Source organism: Venturia canescens, chromosome 11 (genome assembly GCF_019457755.1).
Source record: "Venturia canescens isolate UGA chromosome 11, ASM1945775v1, whole genome shotgun sequence".
In the NCBI taxonomy this organism is placed as follows: Eukaryota; Metazoa; Arthropoda; class Insecta; order Hymenoptera; family Ichneumonidae; genus Venturia; species Venturia canescens.
In genome coordinates, this window is record NC_057431.1 from 7,819,550 (window position 1) to 7,837,430 (window position 17,881).

At 40.5% G+C, this 17,881-nt stretch overlaps 1 protein-coding gene across 2 annotated transcripts in view; it reads right to left on the bottom strand.

The window, feature by feature from the left end:
- Positions 1-13,016, bottom strand: part of LOC122417955 (inactive dipeptidyl peptidase 10) — a 98,900-nt gene extending 85,884 nt beyond the window's left edge. For both annotated transcript variants that reach the window (XM_043431902.1, XM_043431901.1), the window contains exon 1: positions 11,916-13,016. The gene's annotated coding sequence lies outside the window, so the exon portion shown is untranslated. The remainder of the gene's footprint in view (positions 1-11,915) is intronic.
- Between the last annotated feature and the right edge of the window lie 4,865 nt (positions 13,017-17,881).

The following is a 17,881-nucleotide window of genomic DNA, read 5'->3' on the forward strand; positions in this document are numbered from 1 at the left end:
ATCAAAGTAAAATGTAGAAACAGTTATTTTCACTGACGTTAGCCCCGTTCAGTCCCTTCGCTGGGAGTTTTGTGAAAAGCTTCTTTCGATGAGGGAGGGTGAGTGAAAAAGCAGAAAAACCCTAACGAGAGATGTCCTGAGAAAAAAAAGAGTCAAAGTCTCTTCTGATCCCGGATAAAGCACTTTTTCTCGCCTATTTTTTCCACCAAGTATCCAACTTAGCTGCCTCCTTTTTTCGAACATCGAGGCTCTTTTTGTCTTTTCTATTTCTCCCTGGAAAGCTGCTGCCTCGAGTTTTACCTCTTAGATACGTTGCCTTCCTCACTTTTTTCTTCTCGTTTCCCTCTGCCCTTCCCTCTCGCCCTCGGCTGAGGACTTTTTGCCTCATTAAAGGGCGAGCCCTTTCCCCACTTTTTTTCAGCCGCGCGCTCTTTCAGTTTCTACTTTCCTCAATCGAGCCCTCGCGTTGTCTCTTCTTTCGTGACTCTTTCCTTTCTTCATCATAACTTTCGGGTTTTTCCGTGATCCTCATCGGCGATGAATTCAAATTTTCAAGGTCGGTCAAACGAAACGATGATGATTTTACTCCGACGTTTTTCTTCGTAATGTTTCATGAATTTTTTCAATTTTTTCGTTTCGCGAAATTTTATGAAATGATAAAAAATGAGAAAATGAAAGTCCACGAAAGAAAATGATGGAAAGGAAAATTCCATGAAAACATGAGATCTTACAATTTCACCTTTTCGTATGACAAACAATACTTTCAGTCGTTCGAAACGCTTCTTTTTAAATCACCTAATTCCTGTGAATATTTAAATTTTCATAAATTTTTCGTTCTATTTAAAAAATGTTGCTGAATTTTGAAACTTTGAAAATTTGATGAAAAAATAAGAGCTGAAAGGGTTTGAGGGAAATGATGAACGCTCACAGATCAAGAGACTCGTGTATCTCGTGAATTTTCACCCCCTAGTGGCTCGTAATCCTGAGAGCTGGGGCTGAGGGTTCGAGCCAAAGGAGGAAATGCTCTTCCCGGAGTTTCGATATAAGATACATCCGGCCAATTGAGGCTCAATATAATAATACTGACCCTCAGGCATTTTCGTTTTTCTCTCTCAGCTCTTTCAGCTCTCGGCGATAGATTTTTTTCGTCATTCTTTCTCCTTCTGACGTTTCGTCCTCTCATTATTTCTGTCGCTTATCCATTTAATTAGTTTCTTTATTCTTCCATCCTTAATAAAACAACAATTTCGCGTTTGCGTTTTCTTCCGTTTCCTGGCTCCTTTCCATGCTTCTTCTCGATTTCTCTGGGGTCTTCGTCTCTTTAAAAATAAAACCGTCCCCCTCAACTCTCTTCTCCTTTTAAGGTAACTCGCCCAGAGTGGATTTCTCAGCTTTTGATGTTTTTCAGGCCCTCTCTCCCCCTTTAATTTCTCTTTTCTTTGGCTCGGAATTTCCCCCTTATTTTCTTCACCTTCCACGAGGCGTGCATCTCTAATAGCCCTGACTCGCGTTCCCTCAATTCTTCGTATCATCCCTCTTGATCGTCCGACCCTTAATAGCTGCTTCCCTGCTCTCTGAATCCGTAACACGATATCCCTCGAACAACAGTCTCAGCTCACCCCTCGCTGTTTCTCCCGGTCCGTCTCCTCGCTTTGAGTCTCGGTCGGTCTTTAATGCTTAGTCGATACAATTTCTCCTTCCATCGTTGCCTCTAACCGGAGGATGATAAAAATCGAAATCCCTGTCGATCGATGAGGCGTCCTTGAGAAGCCGTCTCTTTACTCCGGAAGCTTGAGCAGGCTTTTTTTCTACGTTACACGACACTTCTTCGTGCTTCCGATTTTGGAGAGCCCGCGCGCTCGTGAATTTCGGCGGCTTCGATGCTGCAGTTTCTCAGGAATTTTGTACCTGACAAACTGATTTCGTGAGCGAATTTATATTGGATTTCGTCAAAAAATCTTTTTCCTCTCGCGATATCGTGTCTGGTGCGCGTCGTAAGAGAATCAGAAGCTACCATTTTTTTCTACATTCCTCAAGTTTATTCACGGCCCCCATGAAAACAAGGTCTCTTTTCCTCTCCCGAAAGAGCTCCCCAAATGAAGCTGTCACTGGCACACACGCCTGCAAAATATTTCGTTCCCCGGTCCTTGGGGCTTCCCCCTTTTTTCTCTCTCGACATTTCGACGCTCGAGCACACACAATTTATTACACGCACCGTGATTCTCCCTCGATTCTCGCTCCTCCGTGGATCCTGCTGCTGGTCATTTGTCGAGAGATTAAATTGCATCCGCGACGCTACGACGCTGCGGATAGGATTCTCTCTGTTGTGCTTAATGTGCGGCGGATACCTCGCGAGCAGGAACCAACAGTCGAACACGCTTTACGCTCCCGCCGATCCATGGGCTTTTCACTCTCAAATTCCCGAGCGTCGACTCACTCTTGCGCCCTCATTTCCATTATATTTTATTTGTAAACAATAATAATCGAGCATGCTGCTATGGGGGAAGTTCGAACGAGCATTGAAACGAGTCGAAATCATTCAGGACTGTTGATTCTCGTCGGAGCTACGTTGAAATATATTGTTTTTTTTTCTTTTTTTTTTCATTTCTTTTTCCTTCGTTATTCGATGATTTGCTTTTGGATAAATTTTCGAAATATTTGCAAACGAATTTGTGAGTTTCATTAATGGATTGTAAATTGATTTTATTTTCAATTAAAATTCATATTTATTTCAATGGATTAGATTTTCAAACGATACATTCATTCCAATTCCATTTTCAATGAATTCTAATTAACGTTTATTCAAATTCATACAAAATGAACTGAACGATAAATGCGCATGAAATCTGTTGCCTTAAAATTCCATAGTATTTTCACGAAAACTCAAAATGAGCCTTAATGATATTGACTCGAATTTATGTGCGCGGATAAATTCGAAAAAAATAAATAAAACGCCATAAAAAATGCATTTGAATGAAATGAAAAGAATGAATTTAAACATTTTCCGTGATAATTGTGTCGCGCAGCCTTTTAAATGAACGAAGAACAATGAAAAATCGCCTCCGACAAGGCAAAAAAAGCCCGGAAAATTCTGTTTGACAAAACAGTGAAAAAATTGAAGCCCCCCGAGGGAAAAACTGTCGGAAAAATCGCGGCAATTTTTCGCCGTACGCGGAAAGTTGCTCGTCCTAGAAAACCTGCGATTTCGAGCTGTCGCGAAAGCCCGTGAGATTTGAGCCGAAAAGGACGGTAGACGAGTTTCGTGGTTGGTCTGACGAGCGGCCAAACGCCATTAATCCGTCGTCCGGTGGGTTGCGGAGCGAACAAACTCCGGAGCTTTTCCTGCGAGGGTGTCCTTTTCGGATGGCCCGGGCGAGACGCGAATCAAGCAGGAAGGATTAATTTATGGCGGGGGTGGAGGGGAGAAAATCCTCCAATCCCGCAATTTCTCCAGCAGCATTCATAATTACTCGCTCTACAAACTGGGAATGCATTTTGCTGGTGTGTACCCGAGAAAGATAAATTCTCCTCCCCGTAGCGTAAAACACTGCCGGAGAATTGAGTTTGCAACAAAATTTCGAATCAGTAGAGAAATGTGTGCGCGTGCGTGACCGAACGTGCGTGAGATTCCGAATCGAAACGCAGCGGAGTTTACGGCTCGAAATATCCGGCGAAAGCTTCCGAAGAGCTTCGTCGATGAAGGGGCGATCGACTCGCGCGGAATTCATTCCGTTCGGACGGCCCCGGACTCGTGAATTTCCGCGAAAAATTCCCCATTTTTTTCTTCACACTCAAATCTTTCGATCTCAAATATTGATCGTTTTGTCATCATTTTCATATTCGGAAATATCGCTTTTTGAGATATTTATCAAAATGTCGTTTACAGCGAGTACTTCGGGGCTGGGAAGTACCTTAAAAGCCCGGATTCAAGGGCGCCACGAACAATCCAGGGATTCGTGGTCCAATGAGCATTCGGGAAGTGCAGAAATCTGCGCCGCGGGAACGATATTAGTAAAGATTGAAATTCGGGGAAAGACGGAAAACCGAGAAAAATAGGGAACCCGTCAAAAGCGCTGTCGTCCATTTTCGGCTTTCCGCGAATGAAAAACGACCAAGAGGCCGGCGAAACCATCGAGCAACACGGAGCAGGTATATTGGAAGCTTAATTACTTACTTGGTGGATCTGTAACGTAGGTTTGTTCGCGGTTATGACCGGGGGAAGCTTTTGCCAGAAAATCGTCAGTGAAAAGGGAGGAGAAGAAGCGAGATGGAAGGAGAGTGAGAGGGCGAGGAAGAGAGAGACAAAAAGAGACTGACACGTGCGGTACCGCCAAGGCTTCTCTCGTGCCAGCTTATGACAGGGATATCGATCCTCGCTACCACCACAAAACCACCATGTATATGCGTAAACGTGCACACTCAGACGTTGAAAAACATGGATAAATATGGGTACAGGGGAGACCGGCTTAAAACGGGGTACCTTAAGAAATATCGTAATTTGCAGAACTTTGAAAATCTTGATGAAACTTCGTTTTTTCGATTTTCGTCTCATCCAAACTTCCTCGTTTTCTTCGGCTTCGAAATGTTTTTTCATCTCATGCAAGCAGTCTTATACCTTTTTCGAAGACTCCAAATTGCCAGGATTTAAAATATACGGAGACGCGATTTTTTCGTTTTTTCAAGTCAAGTGAGTATCTGTTTCATGTGAGTATCTGGATCATTGTTTAATTTAACATCACGTACGAATTTTATATTCACGTACATTATTTGTGAAAATCGTAAATTCACGTACAGAGACTGAGAATTACTCTGTATTTCTGGAGCATCATTCTCACGAGCTTAACAATTCTCTTGGTCGTTTCTTTCTCGCTTTTACTACTATTTTTTCTTATCTCTTGTTGCTTCTTTCCCTCCTCGTCCATGCGTTTGTTCATACTAAATGGATGGAGTCCATCGTACGTTGAACTTCTTCTTTATTTATTGTAAAAATTTTGTCGAATTTATTGTAGAAATTTAATGACTTATTTCATCACTTCATTGTGATTCTTGTGATACCATCTTTCGTATTGTGTAGAATTTTTTATTATTCTTGGTATCTTTAATTGTTTCTCCTATTTTTTATTTCGATAGTTGGCTAAGAGCTTGTATGATTTTGCGTGGACTTTAATGATCGTGCGATTTCCATGATTTTGTGTAATTTCGTATGACTCGTCACATGCTTTTGTTTCTTTTATTGTATTTTTACTTTATAAATTGGCTTATTTTTCATTTACTATTTTATTTTATTTTTAAAAATTTTCTTTGTCAATGGCTTAATTGCCTTAAAGGTGATTTTGAGGCAAATGTATATTTTCAAATAAAATCAAATCAAATCTCCCTCCCTTGAGGCTTCCCTCGTTCGCCAAAGTATTGTTTCCGTGTCTGACTTGTAACAGGCTTTTACTACTGGCCCAATTTATTGGCATTGCCCGTAACGATACTTCCAAGAGCTTTTTAACTGTTCTTCGAAAAAATCTCGTGGTCACTGTGTTTCTCGGTCAATACAAGCTTATTTGTAAATGTATTCCTATGGTCTTTTCCGTGTTTAAGTTGGCTGGGTAGATTGGGAGCTTTTTAAGGGGCGAAATGAGAAGATTTTGGGAGGATTTTCCGTCAGCTCTCTCGACTGGGAATTCCAATTGGGAGGGTTCTCGAAGCGACGATTCAATCAGCGAGGGATCGTTGAAACATGTTTTTTCCTTTCACTCGTGAATTTTATTTTTCAATGGCTTTCCATAGCAGCCTGTGAAAGGGAGAAAAACTTCGGTCTCGAGGGCATCGATTGATCTGGGAATAACATTTTTTGGGCTATTCAACGTGAGAATTCTCCGACAATTCGAGCCCTCGAATTCATCATTTTTATCCTTAAATCCTCATGGTTTTTTTCGACTTTTGACAAAAAAAATGAGATTAATCTGGTTTTTTAACATTCTCAGTCCATTTTCTCCGGCCATGTGCCTCGAATCGACTTTCGCCAGGGCTTATCCTGCTCCAGAAAGTTGGATCTCCATTTGGAAACAAAAAAAAATCTTCTGAGCAGATTAGAAGCGGAACTAGATGAAAAAAGCTCGGGAATTTTCGTTGAAATTGTGAGAAAAAAAATGTCAAAGAATTTAGTTTTTTTGTGAAAAAAAGTGGCATTTATTCAGCCTCGTTTCGTGAAAATTTCCCAAATTCTTGACACTCCAGAACCAATAATTATTGATATTCGAAGAAACTCGAATTTTCTCCAGATTCGAGTGAAATTGACTCATAAAATAAATTTTGAAATAGAAACTTTTGCAAACTCGTTAAAAAGCGGACTTAAAAAATGGCGATAAAGTGAGAACGACGAGGGGGATGAAAATTTCGGAAAAAACGTGCTTCCCTTCGTCTCGTCATGGGCACTAAAAATGTACGATAATCTGCCAGTAGATTTGACACGAAAAGCCCCTTATTGGGGTTGCAAGGTTGCGCTGCGTTTTACTCCAAGATCATAAAATCAGGAGACGAATTGGCGGGCTCGGAAGTCCCCTGAGAGAGACGGAGCGAATTTGGCTCCCCTGCTCTGTGGCGTTGTCGTCTCGCCCCGATTTGCAACATCAACAAGAGGGCTGCTCCTCGTATTTATGGACTTTCCGAGGGAAGCAATGAATATGAGCACCGCGATTTCCAATATGGAACAGAAAGTTTGTCTCAAGATGTTAAACTTGAATTATTGAGGAAGTTGAGCTTTTCACTCCTTAATATCGTGTCCAAGAGGCTCCAACGACATTTTATTGCGTGGGGTGAGAGAATTCCAAATATTTTTTCATTATGCCAGAATAAAAGATCGTGGGGGAGATGAGGAATGAAAAAATCTCTTAAAAAGTGAAAAATCGAGGATTCGAAAAAAATATCGAAAAAGCTTTCAAAAAATTTGAATTTCACATGAAAAAAAAAAAAAAAAAAAAAACGATCGCCGAATCGGAGCATAAAACCAGACAAAAATGAGTCTGGAAATCCATTTTTTCTATTAATAAAAAAATATCGTTAAACGCCAAGATTCATACGAAATTCGCGAGTACGTCGAGGAAAAGGTGAAATGAGTAAGGAGCATGAAAATCAGAATATATATAAAAAAAAAAAAAAAAAAAAAAATGATGATGATGAAAAAAAAGGAGGAAAAAACGAGATCGAACACACATTATGCAATCTCTAGGACCTCCTCCCAATGGGGATATAAGCCTCGAGGAACGGACACACCGTTCGAGGATTATAGGAAGCTTTTGGCACGAAAGGAATCGGACGAGCTTTAAGCTCTCACACTCTTCGATTATCGTTTTTTTTGCCCGACCGATAGGACATATGTACACATCAATATACTTGCGTATATGTGAGTAAATATGGGCCATTTCATGGTGAATCTCGAGCCAAGCTTTTGGTCCTCCAAGTTTTTACGCTTTTTTTAACGACCCATTGAACTGATTCGTTCACCAACGTCGTGTCGAATGGTGGCTCTGCAGAGGCTCACTTTTCGTTACTCTTTTGCAGAGTGCCGAGAAAATTGGAATATTTGAATTTTTTGAAAAAAAAAAAAAAAAAAAAAAAAAAGAACCAATTCGAAAAAAATCCATTTTCGGCCTAAATTTTGGCCAAAATCGAAGAAGTGAGCTTTTCGCTTTTAATTGACTAGCCGAATATGATTTTCGTGCGACTCTTGCTCATTCCACACTGAAGCTCTTGCGTACACTCTCCCAGGTACGATGATCACTCTCTCAGTCCGCAGGTTTTTTTACTTTAAGCCCCGCTCCATCGTCCAAGCACATTTACATGTATTTATGTGTTCATATATATGTGAATATATTGCTCGATTACGAGAGATAAAAAAATGGTCGAAAGCTCGCAATTTTGTGTAAATGGAGTCTTCCTATGAATTGTTTCATTTTGGATACTTTTTAATTATCTTTTTCCCACTGATAGCTCGTTCAATGTTGAAAAATAAAATGAAAACTCTTTGAATATTTCGAGATTCTATTCCGTCAAATTTTTAGATTCGGTTTCGGATTCGAAAAAGGATTTTTTAAAAATTTTACCGAAAAATTTCGTTCTCCCTGCATTCTGCAAAACAAAATCCAAATTGTGCACAGTTAAGGAGCTCACTGCGCTTCCAGAAATGAGAAAAAAAATATCAAAATTTTTGCCAACTTCGATCTTTTTCATTGAATTTTTTTTGTTAATTTCAGCCAAAGTTTAACAAAAACTCGTATCAATTTCAATGATTATGCCAGAAAGTATTTCTCGTCTGACTCGATCCTCGGATTACTCAATACCTTAAAAAATCTCGATTTTTCTCATGGCGTTTTTATTTTGAGTTTGAAGCTGAGTGTGAAAAATGATTTTTATTTTCATTGGAAAAATCAATATTTCAGAGTCTTAACAGAGAATTTTGAAAAGAGAATGACATTCGTTTGAAATGATTTTCAACGGGTTCGTGACGATAATTTGGTTGTAAATATCGACGATGAAACGGTGTTACGTGGGTCGTCGGTAGCATCATAATAGATCATGGTCTTGAGAATTTCTCATTCCAAATCCAATTCAAGTTTCTCACTAGCGTGTCGTGCTTGACACGAAACGGAATAGGGGAAGGGGGAAAGGCAGAGAGACACGGGGAGGCAGACACCACGTACGAAATTTATTCCATGGAGAGTCTCGTGTCTGGTTCAAGCAAAAAGTAAAGGGAGAACAACAGTTAAAGTTCAACAAAAGAAAGAGCGAGACTGAGAGAAGGAAAAGGCTAATATTTATAGAATAAAACTGGAGCGAGACATTGTTACAAGCCGAGAAAGAGAGAGGGAAAGAGCAAAGTAATTGAAATTTTCAATAAACTGTGAACTCGAGAGTTCACGAAACCAATTATGTGTCCACGTCTATATACGTATGTGCAGTTTCGAGCACCATGAGAATGGGAAACTTCATTTATTTCAATCCTCATAATAATCATGATAATATTTGTACAGATGGAGAGTTAGGCACACTGAGAATTTCCAAGGAGCAAGAAATAATTGAGCTGCCATTGATAGCTTCATGATTCTGAATGAATTTATTTATTTTGTAATCTCTTACAAGATCGGGGACAGTGAACAGAAATGAGCCAACAATAATAATAATCAGCATAGTTGAAAATGGTTCAGTCTTAACAGAAACGAAATAGACACTTGGATTTTTCTTTTGTTTTTTTATTTACTCGAGACTCATTTTAACAAGATGAATGGAAATGTAATTCAAAAAAGTCGACGAATTCTTCAAGTTTTGACGTTACTCTGAAATTTCAATGAACCGGAATAGTAGGATTTTAAAAAATGGGATGGAAAATCGTAAAGCAAGTGATTAGATTGACAATTATTATATATCGTTGAGCTATTCGGACGTTGAGATTCATTTTAGTTTCAAATTTATTGGTCCAACGAATAATGGAGCTTTATTCATTTTTTAAATTATCATTTCAATTTAAACATAAATAAATAATAATTGTGAAAAATGAGATGTTTGAGAATGCGAATGAAAATAAACATTACGTTCGATTATTAGAACGTTTAAATTAATTTTAGTTTCAATTCAATTTGAAATTAAAAAGCAATCTAATAAAAATAGGTTTTAAGGCTTTACATACGTCCAGAATTTTCAAAAAATCGAGTTTTTTTTACAGATTACTGTTTTCTATAATTTTAGGCGTATTTCTGTCAAAGTCGATTGTACAAATTCTCTACAGATCGAAATTTATTATAGAAAACGTGACTGCCCAACGACAGGACCTGATGCGCACACAGTTTTTTATATTTTTTGATGCTTTTTTTTTTAATATTCGAAATTGTTTTCTCTATAGGATGTCGAGTCGGATTTTTAATATTGTGATTAAAAAATTTTATAAACACAATTAGAGTGTGACATTTATGACACAAAATGCAAACTTTTTGTGAAACTGCCGTAAATGGGTAAATTTTTCGAATTTCAAAAATCCGGTTCGACAGACTATAACTACAAATTTATTTAATAAGATTTGTTTTTAGGTTTTTCAGATCTATCAACATTTCAAAGAGAAAGGGTGCAGAACTTTTTTTTCGTAGTGCTTCGGGAAACGTGACTTTTGATGTTGTAATTTTTTAAAAATAAAAACAAAATAAATTGTTATCTCTTGTAAAAACAGTTTTTCTCTTAGCGCGTTTTAGGCACTGCTGGACACGTTTAATTATTCGAGAAAATGATCTAAATCTAAATCCAAAAAGCAAAAAACATTACAAATCGTTCTTTGAATTCATTTTGAAGAATGAAATTCTGTATTTTTAACTTCAACGTTAATTTTTTAAAATATAATTAATAACTTCATCAATAAATTCAGCATAAAAAAAAATCTGTCAAACCATTCAAACGTTACAACTCAATATTCGTTCAAATAAAAAAAAAAAAATATGTAATGTCAAACACAATGTTTGAGAAAACAAAAGAGAAAATGGGAATTTGTGGAAAGTTTTGATTTCAAAGCTCCAAGATTTTCATTGTTGTATTGATAGCATTATCTTCGTTGCTCGGAGGCGAGTACGAAATCTATTTACGTATTTTCCCCATGAATGGAACTGACTTTCTCAGACTCGTGCACAATGATGTACAGAGATATTATGAGCGAGGAAGAACTTGTTATCCATCTGAAAATGAAATAATGATAAGGAGGAAGACAAGAAGCAGGAAGAAAAGGAAGAAATAGAAGGAGGGAAGAGGAGATTGAGAGACAATGCTTTCTCCGAGCTCTCGTGCTGGCCGCGCTCTCGGAGCCAAGGAAAGGCAGTCGCGAGGCAACAAATATCAACGTGTGCCACAACGAGAGCGCGTATACAGTTTCACTCGTCGCTCCTCTCGTGGGCGTAAACAAGTTGCGAGTTCGTTATCACCTACTGGCAGACTTCGATGCCACGAGAAAGCTTCTTCAACAATAAAAATGTTTTGAGGACGTTTAACGTCGAAGGGGTTACGAAGCAACACGAATTCGTCACTTTCCTTCAATTTTTAGTACTATTTTCTCGAGAATTTCGTCGATCTTTTCGTCAATTCGTATTTTTAGGTTTTTTCAGCCATCCGAGTTTGTGATATGCGAAAAACGAGCTTTTTCGTGTGTTTTTTTTCCCCAATGTCAATTTTCTCAATCTTTCAATGTGAATTAGAAAATTTGAAAAAAACATTCGCTAAAGTTTCTCACTCGAGTGATGCAATTCGTCGAATTTTTCGTGTAATTTGAAATTGTTTCTTGGAAATATTCCAAAAGTTTTTCCACCGAACAAAATGACGCGGATTGTGTTGGACGAGCGTCAGTTTTTTGGCGACATTCGACGACAGGAGACTCGCGAGTCACGAGCAAGTAATATTTTCCGCATTTGGGGAGCCTTACGATGTTTTTTCACCACCAAAAGCAGGGGATTTCGGTCGAAAAAAGAACAAAAACTGAGCTTGTGAAGCGCGATTCCTGAGCCGAGGATCCCACCTGAATTTCTCTACGTCGCAAGCCCGAAGCGATCTCGAGAAGCCTGGAATATTTTTGTCATAAAGCAAGAAAACCTTATCAGCTTCCTTGCCTTCTTCGTTAGAAGAAAAAAGCGTGACTGACTGAGTCTCAAGGACTTTGGTACCAAAAGATATTTGTTGATTCGACGACGAGATTGTCGGATGAAAAAACGCCCCGCGAAATAATCGAATGAACGAAATTCATTGGCCAACAACGATCTGTTGATCCCACGAGCTTTCGGTCGAACGAGCGAATTTTTAATCTCGCTCGATCCTATCAGGAATGTAATATTTCATATTCCCGGTGCAAATCGGTACGAGAATTTCACCATAAAGTGAGCTGGGGGAAGGGGCTTCCTTACCTTCAGCAAAGCCGACGATGGAGGGTTTGCCAGCGAGAACGTGGAGGAGTTGAGGTTCGCGCGATGATCCTGGGGGACTCGAGGTAGCAGGAAGCTCGCCCGGGCGGCATGGCTCCCTCTGCTCGGGCTCTGTTGCTAAATATTTCGAGCGATATGCGAGTGTTTTAAATCCGTGAGTGTGAATTTCAACATAAATGGAGCGGAGGAAGTCGAATGTGTTTTGAAAATCACTGAGGCGGTGCGGGGCGCAAAATTTCGAGTGGATTTTCCGAGTCCTAGATTCGTGGAGGGAGAAGCTCCTGGATTTCCGAGTTTTATGCGAAGCTTTTTAATCTCGGGAGGAAAGAATCGAAAGTTGGAGAATCCTTTGGGTTCGTCGTTGACGAGGAGTTCCGGACTTCCGGCGGCGTCACCTCGCTCTCCATCCGTTTTTTCCTCATTTTCTCATGTTCCCCTTGGCCTCGCTAATCTCTGTGGCAACTCGAATCTCCTTGATCAATAAGCAGCGTGAAAGGAATCCGCGCTCGACGAGACAAGCGAACACACACGCGGGCACAGGTGAGAGAAAAAAAGCGTGAGGCACACACGCACACGTAGCACAGAGGCACAGGACACAGGCACACGCACACGGAGTCTCGCGCAAGGGGGAAGAAAAATGGAGGAGAGAAGAGCGAGTGGATCGGCGAAGAATGATTTTGCAGTGCGAGGACGAAGGAAGGGGATTGAAGACGAAGACGGACGTCGCTTTATTTTTTGGAGGCTGCAAACTAAAGTTTATTAGCTTGAGCCTCGTTTTAGTCAATTTTGAATAGCGCTTTGTTTGAAAAATACAAACAAAAGAAAAACAATAATTTGATATTCACTTTTTCGAATCACTCTTATTTGTTGTTATTTATCTTGGTCCTGAGACTCGGCCACTCCGTCGACGTGAGGCAAGTGTGACGGGGAGAGACGGTGGAGCACAAGGGAGGAAGGGTGATGGGAGGAGGAGGTCGAATTATCAAATGTTTAATTTAGTTTTCCGTATTTTAATATTATTTGTCAGAGTGTTTTGTTTAGAGTGGAAAAAACGTGATTTTAGAAGGAGACCTGGGCACAGGACACCGGATGGCCCGGCCACTGCGCCGGCACTGAGGCTACGCCGCAGCCTCGGCCTCCTGGTGCTCCTCTTCCCGCCCCTCTTTCCCCTCCACTGTAACAACCCTCCCAACCGTCGCGATCCAAACTACCCTTCTCTTTCCCTCTGGCTTACCCTATTTATCGCTTTCTCCTGTTCTCTCGCTCTCTCTCTCTCTCTCTCTTTCTCTTATCAAGCCCCATTCCCCCTCTAGATTCTTCGCGCTGCTCCCCCCTCCCGGGCGGCGGACTCCTTCATCTCTTTTGGTCGCGCTCCCTCCTCGTTTCTTCATCTCTGTTTCCCCTTGGTGAAGCGATCTCAGGATGGATTCGCGTTATGTTCGCTCTCGCTTCGATCTGTAGTCAAAATTCGGATGCTGTATTGCCGCAGGTTCGTTCCTTCGCGTTGAATTTTCCTCCGTCTCCTCCCCCTCTCCTCCCACTCCACGAGCTCCTTCCCCAGTGTTTTCTCTCTCACCCTCTTGCACGGTCTCTTATAAGCATTTCCTTTCTATTTCTCCTTCGCTGACGACCTCCTCCGACCCCTTCTCCTCCCACGACCCCCTCCACCGACGATATTTTCTACACGTTTTCTTGTTTTCTTACTCCAGTTTACTTATTGTTTCGGCTTATCTTCGCTTCTTTCTTGCTTCCTCTCTTTCACACTTCTCACAAACTCTAAATTCGCCAATTTTTCTCTCCCACGGGCTTTGCTTCTTTCCAGCTTCTTTGCGCTTCCCGCCTTTCTTACTCACTTCGTTTTTTTTCGTTTGTATTCACTTGTCTGTTATCCTGCACGTTGCTTTAGGCTCTCTCGTTGGAACTTGGCTCCCGTGTCCGTTTTTTCGCACCTCCTCCCCTCTCCTCCCTTCTCCTCCCAGCCTCCACGATTTTCCTGGTTTTTGTTTTCATTAGCACTTTTCTCTTTCTGACTCTGGGCTCGTAGCTCCGACTCTCAGTTCAATTCCGCTCCCTTCCGTTCTTCTCCTCCCATGCTGGTTCACTCCTCCCGTCCTCCCTCCCGTCTCTCCCCATTCAGATTCCCTCCTCCTCCCATCTTCTTTGCTGTTTCTTGTTCCTCTCCACCCCTGCGCATTTTTGGCACCCCCTCCCGCCCCTCCTCCTCCTCCTTTCACTTTTATTCTCACTACTTTTACTTTGCTCTCCTCCCTCTTTCGGTATCAACTCACGTTCTCCACGCACTGGATTTTCATTCCGCTTTCCACTTCTTCTCCTCCCACTCCCTTATTCTTCCTGCTCCTTTCTCGTCCTGTATTTTTTTTCACATCTCTTCTTCGTCCCTGCTCACGTCTTTCATGTGCTCATTTTATTGCTTCACAGCTTTCTCCTCCAATTGTCCCCTGCACTTCTCCTCCACTTCTCCTCCTCCTTTCCGTTCTTCCTCTTTTCTATCGGCCTCCAGATAGCTTTGTCGTTTCTTCAGTTCTCGCTCACGTTTTCGTATTTTTGTGTTATTTCGTCCACCCCTTTATTCTCCTCCTCCTCCTCCTCCTCCTCCCCCTCCCCCTTCTTTTTCACACTTTTCTTCCCCTTTTCCGTATTTTCTATTCCATTGAGGTTCCCTCACGTTGATTTCGTGTCTCGTTCCTTTTCCACCGCTCTCATAATGTGTCATCGCACTCCCCTCCCTCCTCCCGACCTTTTCGACCGTTTTCACGTTCCCGCGGGTGCGCACCCTCCCGCAGCGAGGAAAAACGCCACGACGTTCGCGCCATACAGACCTGGTCGACACGAGCAGCTCGGGCAAGCTCACGGTTCCGAGCACTGGAAGAAAACACGCTGGGAAAAATGTACAGTCACGATTTGAGATACTTCGATACCGAGGGGCAGGGCGAAAGGGGAGAGCAAAAGTTTCTCGAGTTGTGCCCTGGCTCGCGATGAAAGGGGATGAAGGAGGAGAAAAACATGTGCGAGGGGCGAATTCAAGATACGGAGTATTTAAGGCGATGCACTGCTGAAAAAATATCACAATAAATCGTCAAGCTATAAATACAACGAAAAACGACGATAAGAAATTAGAACATTTTTTTATTCCGAAAAACAGGGACAATCGTCATCATTTAATCGGTGAATGTTGAAAGCTATTTTTATCGTTTCGAAAGAGAATTTTTTGTCCCTAGACTTCGTCCGTGGCTCGACTCGAAAATCTCGGAACTAAATGAACAAATGAGAAGCTCACTCATCCATTTTTGGTCACATAAGAGTTTTGATGCTTTGAAAAGTACTGAAAAAATCGTCGACACCTTTTTTACCGAAGGTACTTCCTCACCGGAAGTACTCGAATGAATTTTCTTCCTACAGCGGAATAAAATGAAACAAAATGACTCGACGGAAGTAAAAAATGTCGCGGAAGTTATAAAACTCAATCTCAAAAACTGCGATATATATCGTTAGGAAGTTACAAATTGGTGGGAAGTGAATTTCATCGGCGTTTAAACACGGATTGAGTACCCTGGAAAGTGTATCGAGGAGAGCCGACAATGAACAGGCGAAAGTCCAACTTTTTTTTAACGATTCAAGTTACGAGATTGAGTCCTTTTGTTATGTGGCAATCGGTACAAAGTCGACTACGAATCTGAGCGTAAAACTGCGCGCACCAGCTGGTGAGGCAAAGCGACCGTATTGGTTTTGTAACTGTCCCTATCAACTGGACAAAGTCCGTTTTACGAAGAGGCCAGTCTGCCCGAGTTTTAGTGCTATTACGAGCACGTTCGAACTTATCTTTACGGGCAAATGCTAGTGCACTATCGAGTTATGAGGCATTTCTAAACATTTTCGTTACCATTTTTTCGTATTTTTGAACTATTTTTTATTTACCCCGAAAATTTCACTCTCTCACCCATTTTCGAAACATTTTTTTAAAAGATTCAATGACCCAGGAAATAATTCGCTGAATAATTCAACTTGAATTTCTCGACAATTAAGAAAGCGCATGTTTCCTTAATTCTGATTCGTCTTAATCACGACTTTGGGGTCGTAAATATAAAAATACTCGAGCTCCCCCCGTAACACGAAAGCTGCCTTCATAAATAAACGTGAATTAAATCGACGAAAGAGCGGTGGTTCGGTAATGCTGACTAAAAAACTGATTTTAATCTCTCCCCGAGGCAAGTCAAATGTCCGAAATGAAAATAATCGAAAACGGAACAATGACATTTGTGAAGCAAAATTATATGACAATTGGACTTAATCGCATTAGGATCTCGCGCGAGCTCTCGTTAGCTCGAACGTTCAACGTCAGCTCGAAAAACGAGGACTAAAATTGATTGCTGACCTGTCCCTGAACACTCGTTTAATCACATGCGCTCGTGTATAGATATTTTTCGTTATTTTTTTTTCTTTTCTTTTATTTCCACCAGAGTGATCGAGCCTACGCGAGATTTAAAATAGAAACGTTGTTTTCGGTGTGTGCTACAAGTTCGGTTAATCACGGCATTATTGCAAACTGTATAAACGAGCTTTGCCCTTGTCGTGTCTGACCGGACTCGGATTATTCTACTGGCTCTGACCGTCGCGGTCTGACCCTTGGGGAGCTTTTCTACTTTACGACAGCGACTCAGCTGCTCTGCATATGCACGATTTTTTCTTTTCACACTCGATCCAAGAAACAATTATTATTTATTTTTATGCGTTAAATAAATTACTTTAATTATACAATCAAACTGCAATTTTTCGTTATTTGTGAGAACAATTATTTTGACATTTTACATTTGGTGCCCTCCCCCAACTTCTCATTTCAAACTCGTTTCACATCCTCCATATCTCGATTCCAATCTAACTGTAATTTGATCATTTTCATGTTACATTAAACCAGCGCCCAACACTTTGGACCAATTACGAAATAATATTCGCATTTTATGCCAAACAAATGATCAGTCTTTTAAACAAATTTCCTGATGTCATAATCGTGAAGATTTTTTTATGAAAAATATTAATAATACTTACGACAATCAACGTAAGAACGATCGAAAGGAAATATGAAATGAAAAGGGATACTTTTTAAGGGTAAAAACGCGAACTGGTCGCTCATAAAATAGCTGCGAAGACCCAATTTCTTTTGAGTTTTTTTGAAAAATGATTTTTCATTCGAACGAATGTTGATCGTCTGGTTTCTTCTTTCGAGAAAATTTATGACAAAGATTTTTTCTAGCATCGGCTAAAATTGAATTTAGGATTTTCGTGCATGGTTGAATGACACTTTGATTTTTCAAAAATATTATTAATTGACAAGACTTCTTCACGTTTTCGAAAAGAATTTTCCAACAAATCATTTTGTGGTTTCTAGAAAATGATTTTCATTAATTTATCGTTGCAACGATTTTTGTGTTTATTTACAAAATGTTTTTTTTTTCGTATTTTCCTCATGATCATTGTCCGGACATTTTTTACTCACCGGCCAAGTTCCATGCTCGGGTTCCAACATTCATTTTCGTTCATTCTGTTTTTTATTGGGTTCCCCAAACTCTGATAATTTAGTAGGAGATGAAAAAGACTCATTCGTTGACAAAATAGTGCAAACCGTAGATAGAGTTTCGTAAATTTCCAACTTTTTTCCTCCCCAATCAACGAAAAGATTAACACTCGACTGAGTTAACCTTTGATCGTGAAACGAATGTATTAGAATAACATTTGGAAAATTGATTGTACTGCAGCCTCGAGTCAGTAATGATTCAAGTGCCATGAACGTTGCAAACGAGTCCAAGGAGAGCACGAGTCCTATGATTTATACTAAAATATAGACTTCTACGCCGCTCATTCTCTTCGTGCCTCCTGCGCTCTCTGTTTCTCCTTCGTGCCTGCATAGCTCGTGGGTTCGCGACCGGAAATCT